This window comes from Gymnogyps californianus, chromosome 7, assembly GCF_018139145.2.
Source record: "Gymnogyps californianus isolate 813 chromosome 7, ASM1813914v2, whole genome shotgun sequence".
NCBI classification, from domain to species: Eukaryota; Metazoa; Chordata; class Aves; order Accipitriformes; family Cathartidae; genus Gymnogyps; species Gymnogyps californianus.
The window spans coordinates 35,893,066-35,914,236 of record NC_059477.1 but is presented as its reverse complement, the minus strand read 5'-3'; the positions used below and the strand labels follow the sequence as shown (position 1 = coordinate 35,914,236).

Here is a 21,171-nt window from a genome sequence, read left to right as displayed (position 1 = left end):
CCCCATACAGCAATTTCAGGTATATGTAGGTATATACACAATTACAGTAAAACAATAATGTTATATTTCCAAAGTCATATGCATATAAGTTGGAAATTTTTCACAAAACCTTAATTTGCCCTCCTGGGTATGTTAGGTATTATACGGGCTCTCATTGCAAGATTGTATACTATTTCTTGTTTCCAACAAGAACCATTTACACAGTCACAGTGCACAGAGGAAAGCTTTGAGAACATTCTATATTTGAAAAACAGTGTTTGTAAAGGCCTTAAGACTGTCCCAGAGCTTCATTACCCAATGTGGAGCTATGGGCTCTCTGCCCCAATTTAGCCTTAAATGACTGAAATACAGGCTGCCTGAGCACCTGCATGATTGGAAATGAATTAAACTGATATACTGAGTTAGTGTCAGTCTTAATCTAAACATGTCTGTAAAAGCCATAGTTACTTTGATTTTAAAAATTTAATCAGTGATAAATACTGTGTCAGATTTGAAGGCTTATTAAAGTCTGTCATTTGCACAGACATTTATGCAGTGAGGATAATTCAGTATGAATTAACTATGTCTAACTGTATGAAACGTTCCAGCTCTTCCGGACTTCCTTCTTCGCAACTGCAGTAGTGCAACTTTCTTAGAAAGTATTTGCTTTTCATTGATTATGAAGAAAGTAAGCTGCCTGGGATTGCTCTGAACTAAATGATCAAAGGGTACTTAATGGAGGTTGTTTTGGACGATGCTCTGCTTTGCCAGTAAAAAAGGGATTCTGTAAGATACACAAATTTTGGTGGTGTCATGTCCTTTCACACGCTGCATGTCCTCTCAATTCCTCAAAAAGAAAGGAAAGTGTGAGTAGATACTGGATGAAGACTCAAGAAGACTGGATTCAGTTCCCATCTCAGCTGCAGATTCCCTGCATCTTGTACAGACTATTTCATCTATTTGTGCCTTGGTACCACATCTGTAGACAAGTAAAGAGCTAGAATGTGGCATGTAAATACCTTCCGAACCTGGCTGGTTTTCTCTGGCTTCTTCCATCTGAATGTATTCTTATACTTTGACTCAAAGACACGGAACTGGAAACAACTCAGAGGAGAGGGCCATAATGCCCTGGTTTAGTCTGGTAGGGTAACGTTTACACAGGAAACAAAGAGGAAAACGGATTACAGAAGAGGGGGAATTAAGGTTTCAAGTATAGATGTGTCTGTCCAGCTCTTAGATGCCGACTTACCACATACAAGGAACATCTAAACTATAGATCCTAGATCCACTCTGTAGAAAAAAGAATATGAATTGCCCCTACTCACTCCAACCATCTCTCTGTGCTGGTTCAGGTGGATTTACCCACCCTAGCCTATGATGGCGCATGACTAATGCCGTGCTAAAAATGCAGTATTTACGTTCAAATGAAAATAAATATTATCAACAAGGAAGTGGTTCCCCTGGTTTGCTGAGTGTCCCCCTTCCCTCCGAGAAATTCTGCAGTGGGCATGAGTTCCATTGGCCTCAAAAAATAATGATTGAAGGCTGCTCACAACCGTACATTTTTCACCAAATAGCAAGCCACTGGGGTAACATTAAATTGTAACCTTGAAGTTATCAAATGAAAAGCCTAATTCATGTGTGAAAATCTCATTGCTTGTGGGTGAGTGAGACTGAATGAAAGTTTCAGTGAACTAAGCTGCAGTAGGAGCAGTATCTGCTAGGGAAGAGTCACGAAACCACTCTAATTTTAATTATGGAATTTTGCCCTCTTGCCCTTTGCAGTTCATCATAGAAAGATGTGTTTTGTTTTAATAAATTGAGCTTTGGGAGAAAACTCACTCAGGATAATAAGCTAAATGTTCAAATATATTAGAGGGGTAATTTCCCTTGTATCATCACCATTAAACAAATGAGGAAGAATGTCAAGTATTTCCGATATTATGTTTTTACTACCCTGCAGAGGAAGAAAGACATGATATCAATGAACTATAAAAAAGAAATATGAGAAGGGTACATATTTCCTTTGAGTGGATTAAGAAGATAACTTTGAGTGGGATGCTCGTGGTTTTTGTTTTGCTCTTACATTATTTTCCCCCCCTTTTTTTTTTCTCATTTTCCATGTACTACAATGTAAAATGGTAAGAAAATTAATAATTATATTATTTTCCATGGAAAGAAACATGCATTATGCAGAGGCAAAGAGCCTGAGTTTCTGAAAATAACTGTGAGGAAAAACTTCTTGTTTATTGAAAGTCAGCTGCTTCACTTTAGTTTATAGGAAATTTAAATCACTTTACTTAGATGCATAGAAAAATCATGAAACTTTTAAATATTTTATAGCAATATTCTAAATATTTTGTAGCAACCAGTCTTGTTCCAGCCGATACATTTAATCTGATTCAGCCAGAAGCCTCCTCTTAGCCCAGTGCCTTGGCCATCCACGTAACTAGATTCATTATGCTGATCAGTCACCAAAGGCCAACCTACTTAATCCTAATTATTGGATTATTTTACTTTTAAATCTTTTCAGTAGGAGACTTTTATAATTAGTTTTCTGAACTGTGCCTAAGAACTCTTCTTTTTTTTGTAGCCAGGGATCAGACGATGAGGCAGGGAAAGTCTTATTTCCAAACTTATCCAGTGGCTGATAATGAATCAGCATTGACTTGCATCACTGGTTTCAAAAACAGCCCAGTTTATTCCAGCTCTTTGCTGGTAATAGTATTGGCAAACTGTTTTAGCTTCCCAATAACTGCATAAATTTTAAATTAAAACCAAGCAAGTACTATCAAGCTGAATGTATTCTATAATCTGTTGATGCTGGAACTTTTCTACTGTGGGTCTTCAGTGGCTCGGTTGTTCCTAGTCTTTGAGAAGCAAATCTCATGGCTCCTACCTGTGTCTCCTTGCCTTTGTGCTCTGAGGTGCCTTCCTCTTTGCCATCTGTCCTCACCCACTCCTGCTGCAGTCTTTAAATACACCTCCTTCCCACATGTTTGTACCCTCCCTCCTGCCAGCTCATGCCCTCCTGCTGTTCAGATCTTCCACTGTGGCTTTTCCATCCATCCTACATGGTGCCCACGAGAGCATGAAGCTGCATTCTCTGTAGTTGGCGCAGAGACTGAATAGCTTTCAGTGGTTGATGCACCTGTCAGTTGGGATGTTAATAGATATAATATCTTCATATAGAAGATGAAGACTAGCTGAAACCTCTTCTGGGCAGAGAGTTAAATTCAGTTAGTATGTGTAAGAGAAGAGAATGTACTTCTTGCAGACATGTAAAATATTGAGGATCTAAAAGGACTTTCTTTTTTTCTCTCTCCTTTTACAGTTTTTTTCCCAAGCCAGTCGAAATTCATGGTGATTTCTTTTTTGGCATGCAAAAATCAAGATGATCTAGTAGGAATATGAATTTACACAGGGATGTTGAAAATAGCTCTGCCCACTGGCCGTAGGAAGAGCTGTTCAGATTTGCTCTGTTTTTCATTGCTGTAACCATTTGCTGCTATCAAGAGAGGCTGCCGATCCACTGTTCCACCAAACAGTTCCATCTCCTGAAATGGGAGAGTGCCTTAATATAAATAAGTCTGTACATTAAGTCATTGCCTCCATGACTGGTGGTAGAAGCATGGAGGAGGCCATGCATATCTGCATTGTTCTGACTATTCCATTCAATGAAAGTTTAAAATGCTTAGTTTCTAAAATCAACTGTGGTGCCTCCTGGGAATTTTAGTCTGAGTAACAGATGGTATTGTTTTCTTTTCTAACTAAGGCTAGGGAAAAAAAAAAGAATGTTGAATTGCATCTCCTGTGAAGCACCACAGCAGTGGTTCAGAAGTTAAATGTTTTGGGTCACAACATGCAGAGCTTCTGAGTTTTTGGCACATGTTGAAAAGGTGAAAACTTTCAGATTGACTACTACCCATAAAGCAGTAATCTGTTGAAATTTGCTAATTCAGCGAAGTGCTCAACAGAGTATGCTCCATCTAGTGTTCCTATTCTTTTTACGTTTAATTGTTTTAAGTGTGTCATCATGTCATACCCCATCAACTACTTGTATAAAGGGAATTCTGCTGCATGTCAGAGTTTTTCTCCTTTAGCCTGCTCATGCATTCAATTTAGGTTTTAATAAAAGTTACTAGCTTTCTAGCATCAGATATTTCAGTACTCTTATCACACACATTAGTCTATCCAAGTGAGGTACAAGGCACATTGGAAAGGCAGAGTGAGTAACTTAGCTGTTCCTGATTTGTACCTTCTCAAGGTAGAATGACATAAAAAATCCTTTTCCAGGGCAGTGAATCCAACATCTTTCAGGTGGAAGAAAAATTTCTTATATGCAATTTTTAATTCACATTAATATTTTAGTCAAGATACTGTTAAGAAGATCCTTTAGTTTACCTATAGTGTTGATTTTTTGCCTAAATTATGGAGCATGCAGTTATGAAAATTATAGGTAAACTATACCATCCTCAAGATAGTATATTGAGCTCTGGAATTTTTACAAAAAAATAACAACATAGATAAGCATTTAATGTTCATTTTAGCACAACCAAATGTAATTGCGTATATTTATTGTAAAAGCAGATTATAAATTCAGTTTTTTCTATGATATTCCAAATTCCAGTACAACGGCTGTGTTCTTACAGTTATGTACCACAGAGAAAGTTCTGTGGTACTTACTTGGCTGACATAACAAACGCTCTTTAAATAGTTCAAAGTATTGAATATGGCTACAAGAATAATGATTTGGTGCCAGAAGGTCTGAGAAATAGGTGTAGTCAGTGAAGAAAAGGTAAGTCACAGAAGTCAAGGAAAATCGTCTTGGTTTTATTAAACCTGTCAGATTTTCTGTATTGAAATAAATGTTAACCATGTTCTGCAAAGAGTCCTTGCTAGGTTGCAGTGAAGGAATCTGATATTTCAGTCTGACTTTTATAATTTAAATAACGATAGTTTTTCAGTGCCCTTCTCTCCATGTATAGTGCCTTCTTGCATGTAATCAGTAGATAATGTAACGTACCTTTTTTAGCAATCAGGCATGTGGTACAATTGAAAAGTCACTCTCCTCACTGAATGAAATGAGATTTTCCAACACTATGTTATAGATCTAGGTGACTGTGTTTATCCCAACACATCTATCATTTCAGAGAGTGAGACTTAGTAGTTTTTTTAAATAGTTTCTATCAAGTATGCACTCTGGGCCCAGTTCTACACAAGCACTTTCTGTGAGCCTTCTCATTGCTCACAGTGGCACTTCCTTCAGAGGAAAGATTCTGTGTGACAGAGATTTTAGAATCATGCCTTATATTTTTAATTTACATACTAATGCATGCAATTTGGCTGACAGTAATGACAGTTGTATAGTTCATAAACTAAATAAATAGCTGCAGTTCATGTCAAACTAACATTATTAAGAAAATCCCGGTTCTGTCAACTTTCTCCACTGGCTGCATAGGAAATCCCAATTAATTTACCTCAGCTGTTAGAGCTGAATCCCTTACAACTCTTATATAGCAAAATAATTTCTCTCTTTTCATTTCTATTTACTGGCCTTGGAAAATGATGAAACTAATGAGGTCTGCATGGTGATGCACTTTTTCTTAATTCGATAGTTATTTCCTTTTTGTTTGTCTTGTAGAAATACAGAATTGGAGATTATAGCTGGGATTCTGGGCAGGTATAGTTACACTCATATTACTAGAATTACTGGAGCTGTGCTGACTTCTAGCGTATAATGTCTTGGCTCCTGTGTTGGCCATATGCTTAACTACACATCTATACACAATCTATATGATTAACATACTCATGAAATTCAATATTCACTGACTTTATTATGCACCACTTTAATAGTCCACAGCAGAAAATACTTAAACGATTATTTTTAAGTCTGCTTAATCTGTCATGGTGACAAGCAGAGATTTTAAGATTAGTTATAAATATATAAAGAGAATAGATAAATCAAATGTGGAATAGTCTGACTTCAGTCCACTACGTGTGGCTCTGATTTTCACTGATAGTTCCGTAGATACCTGATTACTCACTAACTAATTATTTAATTTCAGTGTGTCACCAAAACAGCCATACATGGGTACAATATAACCTTATATGCATGGACATGTATACCTACATGCATACATACATGTTTTAATGTACATTTGTCTGGTTAAGATCTGCAGTACTATTGAATGCTAAGTAGAAGGAGAGTTTTGTTTTTTCATAAGGACAATCTTTTTTTTTCTTTTTTTCTTTTTTTTTTTAATAATTATATGTTTTCACATATTGCCCATCCCTGCCAGTTTTAAGTTGCCTTTCCCCATATGGGGTCAGGGAGATCCTCCATTCTGTTTCGTCTCAGGCGGAGCACCTTTCCTCTGCTTCCCACATCACACAGCTAAAACAGGGTCTCTGCCCCAGGATAGCCTCTGTTCTGCCGTTTAGCAGTGTGCAGCTGTCACCTTCCCATTGTGACCAAGAAGTGCCATCTGATCTTTTTGAAGTATGTGCCCATGTGTCTTATGCAGGTGGAGAATTTATTAGATTGCCTGGCAGGGCTCTCCAGTTGCATATGGGTTATACAGGCGCATAATGCCATCTAGAGGGCAGAGTTTCTTCCCTTCCCACAGGAATACCTGTGATAACTGCTGGCCTTCCATCACATGTGGTGATAGTGCTCATTCATCTTTGTGATTCAGGCATTTTCCTGTTCCTCTTGTGGTTAGTATGTACTCATACAAGGCCAAGACTTGGAAATTATTTAGGAGAAGAGAAACACTCAATTAGTAATTATAACTGTTTCCCTTTAATAAGCCTGCAGATTTCCTTGTTGTCTTCAATCAGTCAAATGGTCTGTTCCTCCAGAATAATCCTTCTGATTTTAAATGCTCTGAGTCTTAATGTTTAAGTTCTTTAGGAGAAAGTTCTTTTAAAAAGGGGAAGCAAGTAAGACCTAAGTTTGTCATTCAGCTTTTTGGTAAACTGTAAGAAAAAGAGTACTTACAAATTGGTTACTCTGCTAATGACAAAGTCCTCTGTAAAGTTATTGCAGCAACAGGTTCAGGTGAGCTGAAGAAATGGGTCTGAGGGTTGCGCATTATATGAGACTTGTGCATTTAGACAGAAGAAGCTAAGATCTTCTTTCCTTGTATTGCATCTTTTCCACTGAAATATGTGGTTAGCATTTCTCTTAACAGTTTACGGTAAGCCGGAAATGAGCGGAGACAGGCTTTTCAGTGAAGAGGTCATATGGCTGAAACAGCTAAAGTTTCTCCTTACTTGCCTCCTAATAGCTCCTTCTTTTTCTTCTTTTAAACCTTATGGAGTTTGCTTCTTTAAACCTTAGACATGTGCCAGAGAAAAGCCTGTCGCCTCCTCCTTGGTAATTTCCTTCAGTCCTATATTGCATTTGATGTCATTATACTTTAACTGCTATTACCAACAATGACAGTTGTAATATTCTTTTTCTTAAATAAGCAATGAATGTTCTTTCTGTAACCTTAAATCTGATCTGTATCATCACAAAAACAATTTTGTTAGACATTGTAGTGTCTCCCCAGTGCCATGCAGAGATAGCTGTTCCATACATACATACATTAATTTGATTAAATTAAGGTAGGATGAGTGAAACGGAGAAAGAGGCCATGTTACAAGCTTTATAAACATTAGTATCTTTTTATATAGTGCCCTGCCATGCAAGATAATTCAGGTAGCAGAAGCATGGCATAGTTTTCATTTGAACTAATTAACTCTTCTTGAAAACCAGGGTATTAGCCACAGTAGAACAATGCATTAGCAACCTGAGCCAGCTTTAGCGGATCTTTGCAGAGCTGCTTGGTGTAGTGTTGACGTAACTCCACTGCTAAGGAAACAGCTTGTGTCTTCCTCTTGGCTCCTCTTGGTGTGGCAGAATATATTTTTTTTTTCCATTCCAGTGGTGGTCGTCTTTGTACTCTTTTTGTCAAATATTTTGTCCTTCACAGTGACCCCAGGGTAACTATTCAAAATTTTACCCAAGTAGATGGGTAAAAACAGGTATTCTTAGTTCATTGTAAAATAGAACTTGCTAGTGTTAGGCAAAAACTGTATTTTTCACAGGGAAATTGAATAGAAATAAGAGATGAGAACTTCTCATGTTTTTAAGCAACTGATTTGCCCTGCTAGTAACCTCTGCCAGGCAGGAATATTTCCCAATTGCAGGCCAATCTGACAGAGCAGTAATGTGATCGATCCTAGGTATATATTACATTGCGTAGTATTTCATACATTGATTTATTTTTGTTCTTTTCTCCGCATTTTCCCTTTAGGCCAATCAATTAATCACTGGTACTGCTCTTGAACAGCAGCTTGGAATAAGATAACAGCAACATTTCCTCATGTTTGATACCAGTGTTAGTGTATTTGGCCATCAAATTTGGACATGTGAAGGTGGCTGCAGTTCCGGTGGCTGCACTGGAGTTGTGCTTACTTACGTGTGATGCAAATTTGGCTCATTATGTAGATCAGAGCCGGGCTGTTGGGCTGCTGCTGCTGCACTTTTCATGCCTGAGCTTCTTACTGGAGCACCACTGAATCCCATCAACTTTGACTTAATGTTATGTTCCATATGAGACTGTTATTGTCATCCAAAACTTGTTTTTTTAAGAACTACAGTTTGCTACATTCTCCCAAAGTGTGTAGTCTAAGGCTTTTCTTGGACCTCCTAGGGATGTAGTTTACCAACAAATATAAGTACAAAGAACAAAATCTGAGATAAATTTTATATGCTGAAGAGCAAGGTTAAGTAAATAATTGGAAAGTATTTAGTATTACACAGTAACACTTAATATATAACTAAAATAGAATTTACTTTCCATGTAGCTGGCTTTAATGTATATGTTTCTGTACAGTTTCATATTTTCTGTTTTCATAAAGTACAAAGCCGTAAAATTATCCAAGTAAAAAAATGTCTCTGGCACATCTCTGTTGTGTGTAGGAAAAAGCCTTCCCAACAGGCCTATCTTTCAGTTTGGTGTTATGAGATACGTTCTTGTCCTGGCAGTTGACTTCCTTAGGTCTATCAATATTAATTTAGGATCTGAAGATAGCCTGTTACAATTGTATGTCTACCTTAGCAAGCAGTGCAGCGTAACAGGAGCATATGCTCAGAGCCAAGCTGTTTGTGCTAAGGACCTGACTTCCACACTGTATACATTTTGGGGAGTTTACTATGGCTGAGCTCTAGTTAAGCCCAGCAGCGGCTGGAGTTCCTCTTCCAATTTCATGTAAAAGAAACCCAGTCCGTTGGCTCCAAGGCCACACTGCATTGTAAATTGTAGCCTGGTCAGTGCGATGATCAGAAAAATCACTTGAGGAGGACACTCACTGCTTATCCAAGCCAAAAAGCCAATGTAGATGCACCTGATGTCAGCCAGCACAATAGGAGAAATGTCATATGACTGGTTAGGATAACATTCGGGTACTGCCACATCAGACACTTTCTAAGGGATCCTCATCCCTCTACATCCATCTTCTCTGAAGTGAGCACAGTCTGCAGGGCAGAAAAAACAGACGCAACTCCAAACTGTTGGAAGCTTTTAAAAGAAACAGAATTTGGGGTCTGGGTTGTTGTTCTTTTGAACAAAATACAATTACTCTGCAAATTCACTATTCCATTCTAAAAGATTAAAAATGAAATGAATCAGAACTTTTAATTTAACAAATGTCAGTGCAGAAATCAATCTACCGCGTAGTGCTGTGTGGAGTGAGGGGCATTGTTTGCTACTTACTGTGCCTATGAAAACAAAAGAGAAAAATGTTGAAAGCTTTCAGGAGCAGCAAGGTGATGTTTGCAAATAGAGTTTTATTTCAGTTAGCAAGAAATGAGTAGTAGTTTTGTGATTCAGTTATTAGAAGTTAGCTATTGGCTACAAAACAATTGCTGCACATTATATGGCATTTGATCCTATTCGTAATACAGTGCACCAATACCTGTTCTGCTTTGCTTTGCTTCACAACTCCTTAGCTGGAAGGGAGAGAAATAACTGAAGCCATCAAAAGAAGTTCATTTTGAAATACCTGGGGCAGTTGTCTTATGGGTGACTTCTGATGAAGCAAGTGAAATTGCAGGAAACATTGCCTTCAGAAATAACTCAATGCTCCCGTGTAGTTAAAAACAGAAACTTGTTATAAATTTATGTTATGAATTGTGAAACAGTTGACATTAATAGCTTATTGTGGTGGAAACCTTTTAACTCCAAGTCTTTAAAGGAATAGAGTAAAATGATTCATCATGGGAGAAGCAAAATAATGTATTTTATATTTTATTATGTATAAAAATATTTTGTGACAATATCAATTATAACATCATGTAATACTTTAAACCTATTGCATAGTATAGCAAAGTCTTTTTTTTTCTCAGAATTCAAATAAAAATAAGCTCAAGGGATATTTTTAAAAAGGAAAACCAGTTGTATATTTTTTTGCATTTCATAAAAAATCATACATGTTTCTTTGGAGAAGAAAAAATGAGATTTTCCCACTTAAAGAATCATTGGATAACAGGGAACTGATATGAGTTTCCATTCACACAGCCAGTGAATGTGACACTGAAGCATATGGGATCAGTGTTTTCCAGACTTGTCAGTTTAGATCACTTTATTTCATAATTATTTTTGTTTGAACTAAATGAAGAAACTTAGGATAAATAATTGGGAAAAAAATATTTCTTGATAAAAATTCAGCATCCGCTTTCTCTGAAGACAGAGCAAAACATCTGTTGTTTCACGTTCCAGTGAGAGCCAAAATAACTGGTTATGGGAGACAATTAATAGCGTTGTTGATTATACATTAAAAAACACATGGGGAAAAAAGCAGGAATGCATGAAAGTTTTGAATCTTCTCTTTCTATCATCAATCCCAAGCACACTCAATTGCTTAGTTTCGCAGGGGAGGGGAGTGGATGAGTGGGGAGGAGGTCGGTGTTGGTGTTCCTTGAAGATAATGCCAAATTTAGCTCCAAATTGGAACTGTTTACTATCATTTAATAACAGCCCTTCAGTTCAGGTGCATGGAGCAGCCCAGAAGTACCAGTTATGGCATTAAGGCCATTTTTTGCATTGACCTATGAAATTATATTTCATGTTCATTCCAATGATATTAGAAAAAATATATAAGCCACTTTAAAGGAGAAGAGCTGCTCTTGATAGATAGAATTTCTAGAAATTAAAAAAAAAATTCCTGTATATACATATGTGTAATCCTTGGCTTCCTGGTACTTAATTTCAAGGTTTTCTACTTAATTCCATCGACTACGATTTTTAATTTATCTTAGTTTTTAAAGAAAAATAAGTCACGATTTTTTTTTAATTAATTAGATTCTAAAATTACATTCTATTCCTGAAATTCATATTTTAGTGTGACCTGCCATAATTTGAAAAGGTAAATTAAATTTGCTGAAAGGAATAGCTAAATTTTTGAATTTCAACTTTTGAAGAAAATGAGCTTAAGGCCTTTGTGGCTTATTGCTATACTTAGATATTGAGGTGTGTCCTGTAAAGACAAACTGTCTCTTGGGCTTCTTTTTCCATACCTGCTTCACAGCGCCAGTAGTATTGCCTGTATTTACTATGAACATCTCAGCTAGACAAGTGGGGAAAAATAAGAAATGGGTTCTGTTGGAATAAAGTTGCCCAAAGATTAATTTTCATACATAGATATGAAATGACCTATTCTTTTCAAACTCTACATTAGATTAGCCTTGAAGTTGAGTATGCTACTCAGGAAGGTGCGGATAATGGAATCACAGAAAGTAGAAAACTGTCACTGTGTCAGTAACCTCATGGTCAAAATTGCAAAGGTTTGAAGGATAACTCATTTAAAGTAAATTCTAAATTTGCCCTTCTTATTGCTTGAAAAACTGTCCTGAAAGTGTATGAGTTTTCCTCAAGATCTGAATTTTAAAGAAAACCTTCTGTTTTGTGATTAGGCAAGTGAATTTTTTAAAAAGTGGTTGCCATATGTATCATTTCAGAAGGTCCCAAAGCCCTGGAAATATTTGTACTCGTTTCAATGTCACTTTTAAATTTGATCAAAATCTCCTGCATAATGTTCCCTTTCAAATCAAAGCAAATATTTTCTTTGAAAATGGCTGCACTGAAAGTTTTTTATTGAGCTTCAGCATTGGATGTATAGATAGTCAATGTTTTTCAACTGGTCTTTACTAATTTCAAAGAATTAGTATTTCAAAGAATTAGAATTTTCCCTGAAGAGCTTGGTCTTTTTGCAAGAAAAAATGAGACAAATGCAACTGACCAAATGTGATATGATTAATTCATATAAGAGTTTTCAATGCAAAGATATTTCTGTGTGAAATACATGCTGATATTAAACACAAAACGCCCTTTAAGATTAATCAAGTCCACACTGCTTGCACAGTCCACATCTGGCTGCATTAATTGTAAGAATCTTAGTTTCACTTAAAATTTCAGGATCTCATACTTTTTTCATGGACCAGGGATTTTATTTTTAGTTCTTTGATAGAGGAAATAACTGCCTGTTAATATTACATGGGGAGGCACAGTAAGTCTGTCAGAGTGAAATGCTCTCAGTTCTTAAGGGAGAACAGTTCCATAAGGGAACAAATCACTTAAAACAAGAGAAAAAAAAATGACGAGCTGGAACAGCAGCCTCTGGTTCACAGTTTGCAAGGGGAAGGATCACCGAGTGTAAATATTGGAAAATCAGAAAATAAACAAATTTCACGACATGCACACACTGTTCCTTGCATAAAAATTCAGTCTAATGTCTTACATTTGTGTGATGGTATCGTGGCCTGTAACGTTGTGCCCAGGTGCAAGCTGCTAGGGAGACGCCCTGTGCTGTTAGAACAGTGGCAGTTTTGGGAAAGGTGAATGAGTTTCAGCATTCCTCCTTCCTGACTGCCCAAGTCAGTGTTGCTGTATGACAGGATTGACATCACATAGCTTCATGGATCTGCCTGGCTGTGAGTGAGAGGGCTTTCTCTTGTCTGTCATTTTACCCCTCATTAATAGCAGCTGCTCCTGTTTAGGCAGCCTAGGAATATTGTTTATGGAAGGTGAGTGCCTTGGTCTCTGTGCAGAGCAATGCGTCGCACTGAGGCACACAGCTCAGCACTTTATTCAGAGGATAAGTGATAAAAAATAGGAGTCTTGCTGGGACTTGTGGTTTTCCATGCTTGTACTTGTATGCTTTATCAAGTGCATATGCATTATACAGACCATCACATGTAGTATGTATGTCTTTAACTTCAGGAAATACACACTTACGCTGCCTGTCTCTGCTTATTTAGATCTCTTTTACTCCTCGTCCTCAAAAAATGTTTTATATGTGATCATTCGGAAGAATTTGGGGGGGAAAAAAAAGTCATCATTCATAATTTTAACCTATTTGTTCAAAGGCCTGTATTGACAGTGCTTTACCCGTGGATATATTGTAAGTCTATTATATTCTCTGTAAATAATGGTAGAATTTGCAGTTTTCTACAATTTGCATGCAGGTAAACATACAAAGCTGTTATTTATATATCTGTTAGTAGCCTAGGTATTTATTTGCTGGAAGATAAGCCTGGGCTTATAATGCAGTCTGTTTTGCTAGATCTGTTCCTAACCTTCTCTTTAAAATGTCAACTCCAGACATTCTGTGGTGTCAGAAGGGAAAATGTTGAAGGTTTTAAAGGCTCATCAGTCTTAACTACTTTAGATCTAACCAAAATAAAAAAGACAAATATTACCGTTTTTGAACCAGTTAAAAATTTCCAGCCCCAACTTCTGAAAAATAAAAAAAAAAAAAAGTTAAAGGCATTTCACAGAGGAATTCCCAGGAATATGAGGTTTACTTTTAGTCATTTTTAGGAGACAGTCTCATCAGCAGTGTATGAATCTCATTTGGTTTTGGTTTGTTTGATTCAACTCCTGAAGTTCATATGTTTATCCAGTATAAGTAGATTTGAAGGATTAAATTCTAGTTATCCCCTCCTTTCAAAAAGGAGGCTTCATCATTTAGGTTGAACACCCGTTGTTTCTTCTCATGGGAACTGGAAAACACTCAACAGACAGGAAAAGAGGTCTGTGGTTATAAGCCCTGTACAGGACCCTGGGTGGGAGTCTCTCCCTGCGATCTGCTGTAGATCTGCATATAAATGAGCGAGTTCTGTTTTCTGATCTCTGGCAGCATGAAATCCATACAATTTTTAAAGCTGTTACATAATTTCCGGTGTGAATTCATGTTTAAATACATGAATCAGCTCATCAATAATTGGTAAAACATCATATGCAGCTGCACAGACCTTGGGCTGCTTTTTCTTAGGAACATTTCAACCCAAGTTTTTATGTAATCTTAAGTGGTTAGCTTTCTGATGTTGAATAAGTATCTTCTTGTTCCTAGCATACATTAGAAGAAGAAAGTTATACTGCTCTCTGTGAGGCTACAAACCCATTTTATTGGTAGCACAGCTGTAGCATAGCATGGCCTGTGAGACAGACTGCTTTTGAGATCTGTTTGTGGCTTGTTCTAATGTCACTATGTTTTCATGTCAGTAAAGAATTAAAAAATGTATTATTGAAATTTTGAATTGCAAGAATGATCCCTACGAGTACTGCCCAGTAAGGTTTAATGTGGCCTTTTTATAGACAGAATTATAATTAACACTTGTATAGTTCTGTATTTTATTATTTAACATCCTGTATGTGTTGCTTTCATGCCATGTTTTACCTGAATGTGAATTGAACAGTGGCTGAGTATTTCAGATAAAATATGTCAAATGTTTTAACTGTGGTTAAAGAGAATAGGCTATTTTATCACGCTAAAAAAAAAAAAATGGAAAATGATGCAACTGAGAAGGCTAAGGGCCCATGTGTTTTGAAGCAAGGGTGAGAAGCCTGGCTGTCATCATATCACTAATTTGTCCTTTTTGGGTCTTTTTCCCTCATCTCCATGAGCCAGAAGAAATAGTTAAGACTAGGACATTTGAAAAAGCATACAGTAATATTTTGTTAAGTATTAGTCCACTAAATTCACTGCTTATTTCATCAGTAGCTAGCATTCTCCAGTCTCAGTTACTGTCCTGGTGATAGGGGGCCAGGGAGCAGAGCTGTAGCACATGGGCTGCAGTTCAGCAGGGAGATGCTCCATGGTTGCTCCAGCGTTGCTCTATTGTGAAAAGGGTAAAGCAGAAGGTGGAAACATCCAAAAGTTGACAGGCAGGTCGTGAGGTGCAGTTCCCATTTTACTCCTAGCAAAGAGCTGTCTATAGCAATATAAAAGGCACTGGAAAGTGGCCAGTGGAAGTGCTTTTATAGTGCTAGAATTAAATTAAGGCTTTTGTTGCTATAATTATGTGGATTTGAAAACACAAATGTAATTTTCAGTACTTCTAACCAGCATAACTATGCTGTTAAACTTTTTTCTGACAATTTGTTGGGTCAGTCTTTCAAAGGACAAATTTTCTGTGTAATATGGACAGAATAATACAAGGAGTTTCCTGTGACCAAAGATAAGGAGATGGTTCAGGTGGTAAACTCTTCCTAGAACAAGAGCTTACCAAAAAAATGCCATAAGGACCTAAGGAAAGATTGTAACAACATTATTTCTTACTTTACCAACAACAGGCTTTGACCTAGGTTTTGACCTCTGATGTGCGCTGTATGAAGCTGTGACCACAAAAATATACAAAATCAGAGGCTGAAAGCAGGAAAAAACTGCTGAGCACATTTGAAGTGCTTGGACAGCTATTAATACACTGCACAGGGCATGACAAATGAGTGTCTGTGTAAATCAATAAAGCTTTCTATAAATGGACAAATGGTTTAGTATGAATAACAAAGAAGTGCACATGGTAACCAGTGTTGTAGCATTCTGTCAGGGATTTTAAAGTTCACTGTCATAACTTTGTTCCTCTTGACCTTTATTGATGATACCTTCAAAGCATGTTGAGCTGCTAACTTGACGTACAACCTTTAGACCTTCATCTCCTGCCTATGGCAGGGGAGGTGGACTACATGATCTTTAAAGGTCCCTTCCGATCCAAACCATTCTATGATCTCCCTTTTCCCTTAGTGCAAAATACATACTACCCTCCACTTTCTTCTCTCTTCCTCCTCCCATCCTTTTGTTTTGTCTCAACTCTACAATAGTTGAGTAAGGAAAACTGTCTTATATGTGCTTCTCTTTTATTCATGCCTTCTAGTAGAAAATTCAGTGTTTTAGTTAATTTCATTGTGGTTATAAAAGTGTAGAGGATTGTCTGTTGAAGACTTCCTAATAGGTACCTGAAATAATTCTTCACTTAAAGACGCCAGTGCACCAAATAAGTCCTAATTCATAAATTGACAGAGCAGGCTAGCTAGATAACAAAATGTTGTTGTTCCTGTTCTCTTGACTTAAAAAATCAAGGCACAGAAAGGTAAAGTTTAAACTTTTCGAAAAACACTTTAGGGACTTAAATCTAAATCTTTTTTTCAAACATGATTTAAGCACTTCAGTTCACTCTTTCAAGAAGCACGCAGAAAAGGCTTTTGGAGGATGTTAAGTGAAAGTTGTCCTCTCAAGTGCCACTTAGAGAGGCAAATCTGGAGGACACATGGATGTCTCATGACGTTCTCAGACATGAGAATGTGTCTGCCACTTCTACCAAACACAGGTAAATGTTGAACAAAGTATAGTTAGTAGGCAATCCTTAACCTGTTGTAATAATTCTCTCTAAAATTGTTAAAGAGGAAAAGGAGAGAATGAAGAAATCATCCTAAATGTCTATATTAATGTAAGAATATATTTATTAAGTGTATATTTATTTCAGCTATTTGTAGCCTGGTGCTGTTATTCAGCTGAAAGGTGCCATGATATGTGACTGTAGCTGAGGACTGAACCCCCCCCAAATTCTCAGATTTGGTACAATGAGACTGGTGGGAGATCTCATGCTTTGACCATGTAAACCCAGAAAAAAAGACTGTGAGCTGGAAAGCAGCAGCACACTTTTTGGCTCAGAGCCTACTGATAATGAAAACTTTTTGGGAGACAACATTTCCCTCTGTTTTGGGGCAGGGGAGTGGGGGAATTGTATTTGTTTTTTTCCTATGTGTGTAAGCTGTAGTGTCTTTTGTTGTTCATTACCAAAAAAGTAAATATGACCACATTAAGGACATATTTGAGATGCATTTTAGACTTCACGTGAAGATGCATTTTCACAAGAATTTAAAGTTTAGGTGGTTGTACTGCCTGAATGGATGCTTCCTGTGTTTTGGTGTTAAGGGTATACTAAAGTTAATTATCGTGACCATTTTAGAAATTTTTTTAAGAATTGTAATTAATTGGCCTGCCTTTACTGATCCAGAATATAACACATTTATAGAAACATGAAAAAGGCTAAGGCTGCCGTCTGTCTCCTTGTTTCTTCTATAGCATAACGAACAACAAATCACTGTGAACCAAGGAACTTCCTCTTGCCCCAAAGAAATTTTAAGGAAACATTGTGTATTGTGAAACAAATACCATTTATTTCGTTTCACCTGACTTGTGTCTACATTCATGGGAAATAGATGGCAGATTCTTACTGACTTCAGCAGGAACAGGACTAGACCTCAGTGCATCAGGTGTGTAGTCTGTCTGTTACTAGCCTTGAATGAAACCGTGCAAACAGCTGCCCCGCAGGAGAAAATACAGAGTGTTCTTCAACATCTGTGAAGGAGAGAGAAAGCTCTTAGCTGACCTAAAGATAGTTTTCATCATTACTAGAGCTATGTTTTCCATCCTGAGAAAGGGATTAAAATAAGAGTTGACAAAGTCTCTCGTAATGACTGTATCTTAGCAATGGTATCAATACAAGGCAACCTCTGTTTTATATAAAGTAGCCTGAAGTTTTCACTTTCAAATTGATTTTCCATAACCTTAGTCTCACAATTCAGAACAAAGTTGTCTCTAATTTAGGCAGTTGAAGGCTGTTTAGCATTATCCAAGTCATGATTGAAATCTTTAAATTTTCCAATGTTTGGAGAGACTCTTGTGCAAAATACTTTCTTCCAAATCGGAACTAGGATGTACCTCTGTTTTGACATTTTAGGATCCTTGAATCTATAATGATCCAAAAGCAACATGTAATGTTTCATTTAATGGTAAGTTGCGCCACAGGTACTTTTGGCTGACTGAATGATACTGTGCTTTGAGAGCTGACCCCCAAGAAAAGACATGCTTGCCTGTAGGCGCTGGTGGCAGGCGTTGAATGTCACTTGTCTGCAGCAGTTTGCTGGGCTGCATCACTTTTAGTGTTTGTGAGGCTGAGGGACAGACATGGTTTATTTCTATGTGTAACATAAAATATACATAAATTCCTAGAGGACAGCTATGCCTAAAACTAGAAATCACTGTAGAAGTCAGTTGATATGTAAGAGAGTACTGTTCTCAGTAAGCTAATTTTTTTCCTGCGTAGTCCCCTGCTAGGTTGTATATGGGAGAAGTGACTTCATTAGGGGTCAGTACTCCTCTACCACTGCCTCTGGGTGCCTGCAAGTGTGCATTAGCTTTCAAGCTGTGAGAAGCGTGGGCTTCTTATTGCGGCTTAGCCTAGTGTGAGTATGGCCTGAAAATAAAAATGAAAATAAAATGTAATAGTGGTTTCCTCCAAGGAGACCTACTTTGCTTAACTGGCAAAAGATGCCTAGAATATGCAATACTGGAGGTAGGCAGATCCCTCTGAGCAAAAATTGAGCAGACTTCGAATAACATCAAAATCCAGTGGTTTCTGGTAAATAAATGAAGGTTTGGATTAGAAGCAGGGTTTTGAGACCATAAGTGCTATTACAAATTTTTCAAATGAATACTTTTGGGGGAATGAGGATTATTATCAAATATTCAGTTGCAATATAGAGCGATTTAGTATATCAAGTACTGGTTTTCCCACGTTGTGGGAACTGGCACAGGATCTTAAGCAAAGTCAGTCAAGTGTTCCCTTCTAGTCCAGTCCTCATTACAAAAATGCCAAATAAATAGGTATGATTTGCTCGGCAATCAAGAAGCACAAAAGTCAAGCTAACATTGACTGCATTACATCCTTTCACTACACTTTGGAAGCCAGTGGTGTGAAAAAGGGTTTTATTATACAGATGTTTCCACTGTGGCTTGATAAGAGGGGAAATGTAGCATTTATTTATAATGCTGTCAAGTTCAGATTTCCTAATTTTGGTAGCCTATTTGTAAAGGCATAGCTCACTGAAACCAGAGATTCAGCTAACAGATCCAAGAAGACTTAGCTTCCATTTTACAGCCTTACAGCATTCAAAACAAATGGAGTCAGAGAAATATGGGGAGCTCTCTGGGTATTTTGTATAGTACAACTATGTGATGTAGTTCTTTTAGAGATCTCTATATGGGAGCAGTCTGCCCTGACTGTTTTAGGATAAAAGCATACAATATATTTTTATGTTAGTGAAAATGAAAATCAAAAAAATTAAACCCATGGGTATACCAACATGCATGAGTCAAAGGATGTGCAGACTAATCCTTTAATGGTTGCTTCAAAACAGTAAGAAGAATTTATTTTGGATGGCATTTTAGGGTGATATTCATAGAGAAAACATCTGAAAATCTTTAACTCAGAAATACATTTTTATGTAGCAATCATTTCTTTATTTTTGTATTTTCTAATCTGCAAGAATGTGTCTGTAAAAGCAAACTGATAACTGTATATGATAGCCTCTTCGGTATGGAGGACTATTTACCCTCCAGCTTCTGATTTCTTACTGCTGCTTTTGCTTTTGTGGCTTCTGCTTCTACTTTGCTACTTACTTCTGCAGCTGTACTTTTTCCTGCCTCATCTCACAGTGCTCTCTGCAGGATCACCCATAGATTTTTTATAGCCATATGTTGAGTCCATTGGTAGGTGACATTGTGAAAATATGATGCAGAGCATTTTACTACCTTTGCTGGCTTTGATTGTACCCTCAAGATAAAGCACTGACTCTGTACAGTTGTTTATTTAGACTTGTAAATAAGTAAACTCTATACGCCCTTGTTTCTTACCACCCTTTTATTCTTTACTCTCTTTCAATATGCTGGATACTTATGTATGTTTACTTTTTCTTCCTCATCTTATTTTTAGGATTTAGCTGAATTTGAAATTGTTGTTAATGAATCAATTTATTGGACTTCGGGATTTTCTTTTTTTTTGAATCATTGACTTTTCTTAACAAGGAAGAGAACTGTGCATCTTTCCATAGAATCTTTCTATACAGTGCATTCCATTCAATTTTTCTCTAAAATTGCAAATGTTAACTGTATTTATGACTGTTGTTTTGTATAACCACAATTCTTCTGAAACAGCATTTGTTTAACTTTTATAGGTTGACAGAAGGTTAAAGTGAAGCAAGTAATGTAAATTGTATAATAGTTGTAATTATGTGAATGCATTGATTTTGGTGTTATGGTTACGTGATGTGAAGTTATGCATGGGAGGCAGAGAGGTTTCTAGAGCCAGTTTCAACTCATAGATTTTTATGTATTGTTTTAGTTTCTCAGTCTTTAAGAGAAGACTAGTTGAAACTTGCTCTGATGCAACTGTATACAGAACACTTCAGAGATTTTCTTTTTCCAATAGTGTAAGAATTCCTAAAGTCAAGTCATAATATATAGAAAAATACATTGATTTACTGTAATTTGCATACCAGATTGTGCCATTTTGAAGTTTGCACTATGCAAAAATATGAGTGTAATGGAAATTAAAGATGGATGAAAGGCATTACTATACAGGAAACTTTATCATGTTTAAACTGACATATGTGAGAGAAAAAATTTCTTGACTTTAAGACTTCATTTAGACGTAGTAAAATACCTCTGTCACTCTTGAAATGATAGGAATTATTTTTAAAGTAAAGACTAATAAATTTATCTGGTTCAGTTAAAAGGTGTAATTCACCAATTAGCTGTAGTATGACCAGTGCATCTGGAGTTACCCACTGCAGAAACCAGGCTTGTGAAAAGCTGCCATGGTTAAAAGTTTACCTAAGATTGCTTTTTGTTTCCTTTTGATAGTAGCTGCTTCTATTTGCTTCCAAGTGGCTTTCTCAGATAGCAAGTTCATTCTAAAGAGAAAAGGGGGAAGAAGAAAAAATATACCAATATCTTTTATAATGTTTCATTGACAACTCTATTGCACCTGACAAGATGAGATCGTGGACATACTTGGAA

General features: G+C 36.9%; 1 protein-coding gene across 1 annotated transcript in view; it reads left to right on the top strand.

Moving 5' to 3' along the window:
* The window catches only part of NCKAP5 (NCK associated protein 5), a 407,543-nt gene that overhangs the window by 283,890 nt on the left and 102,482 nt on the right, over positions 1–21,171 (top strand). The window lies entirely within an intron of this gene.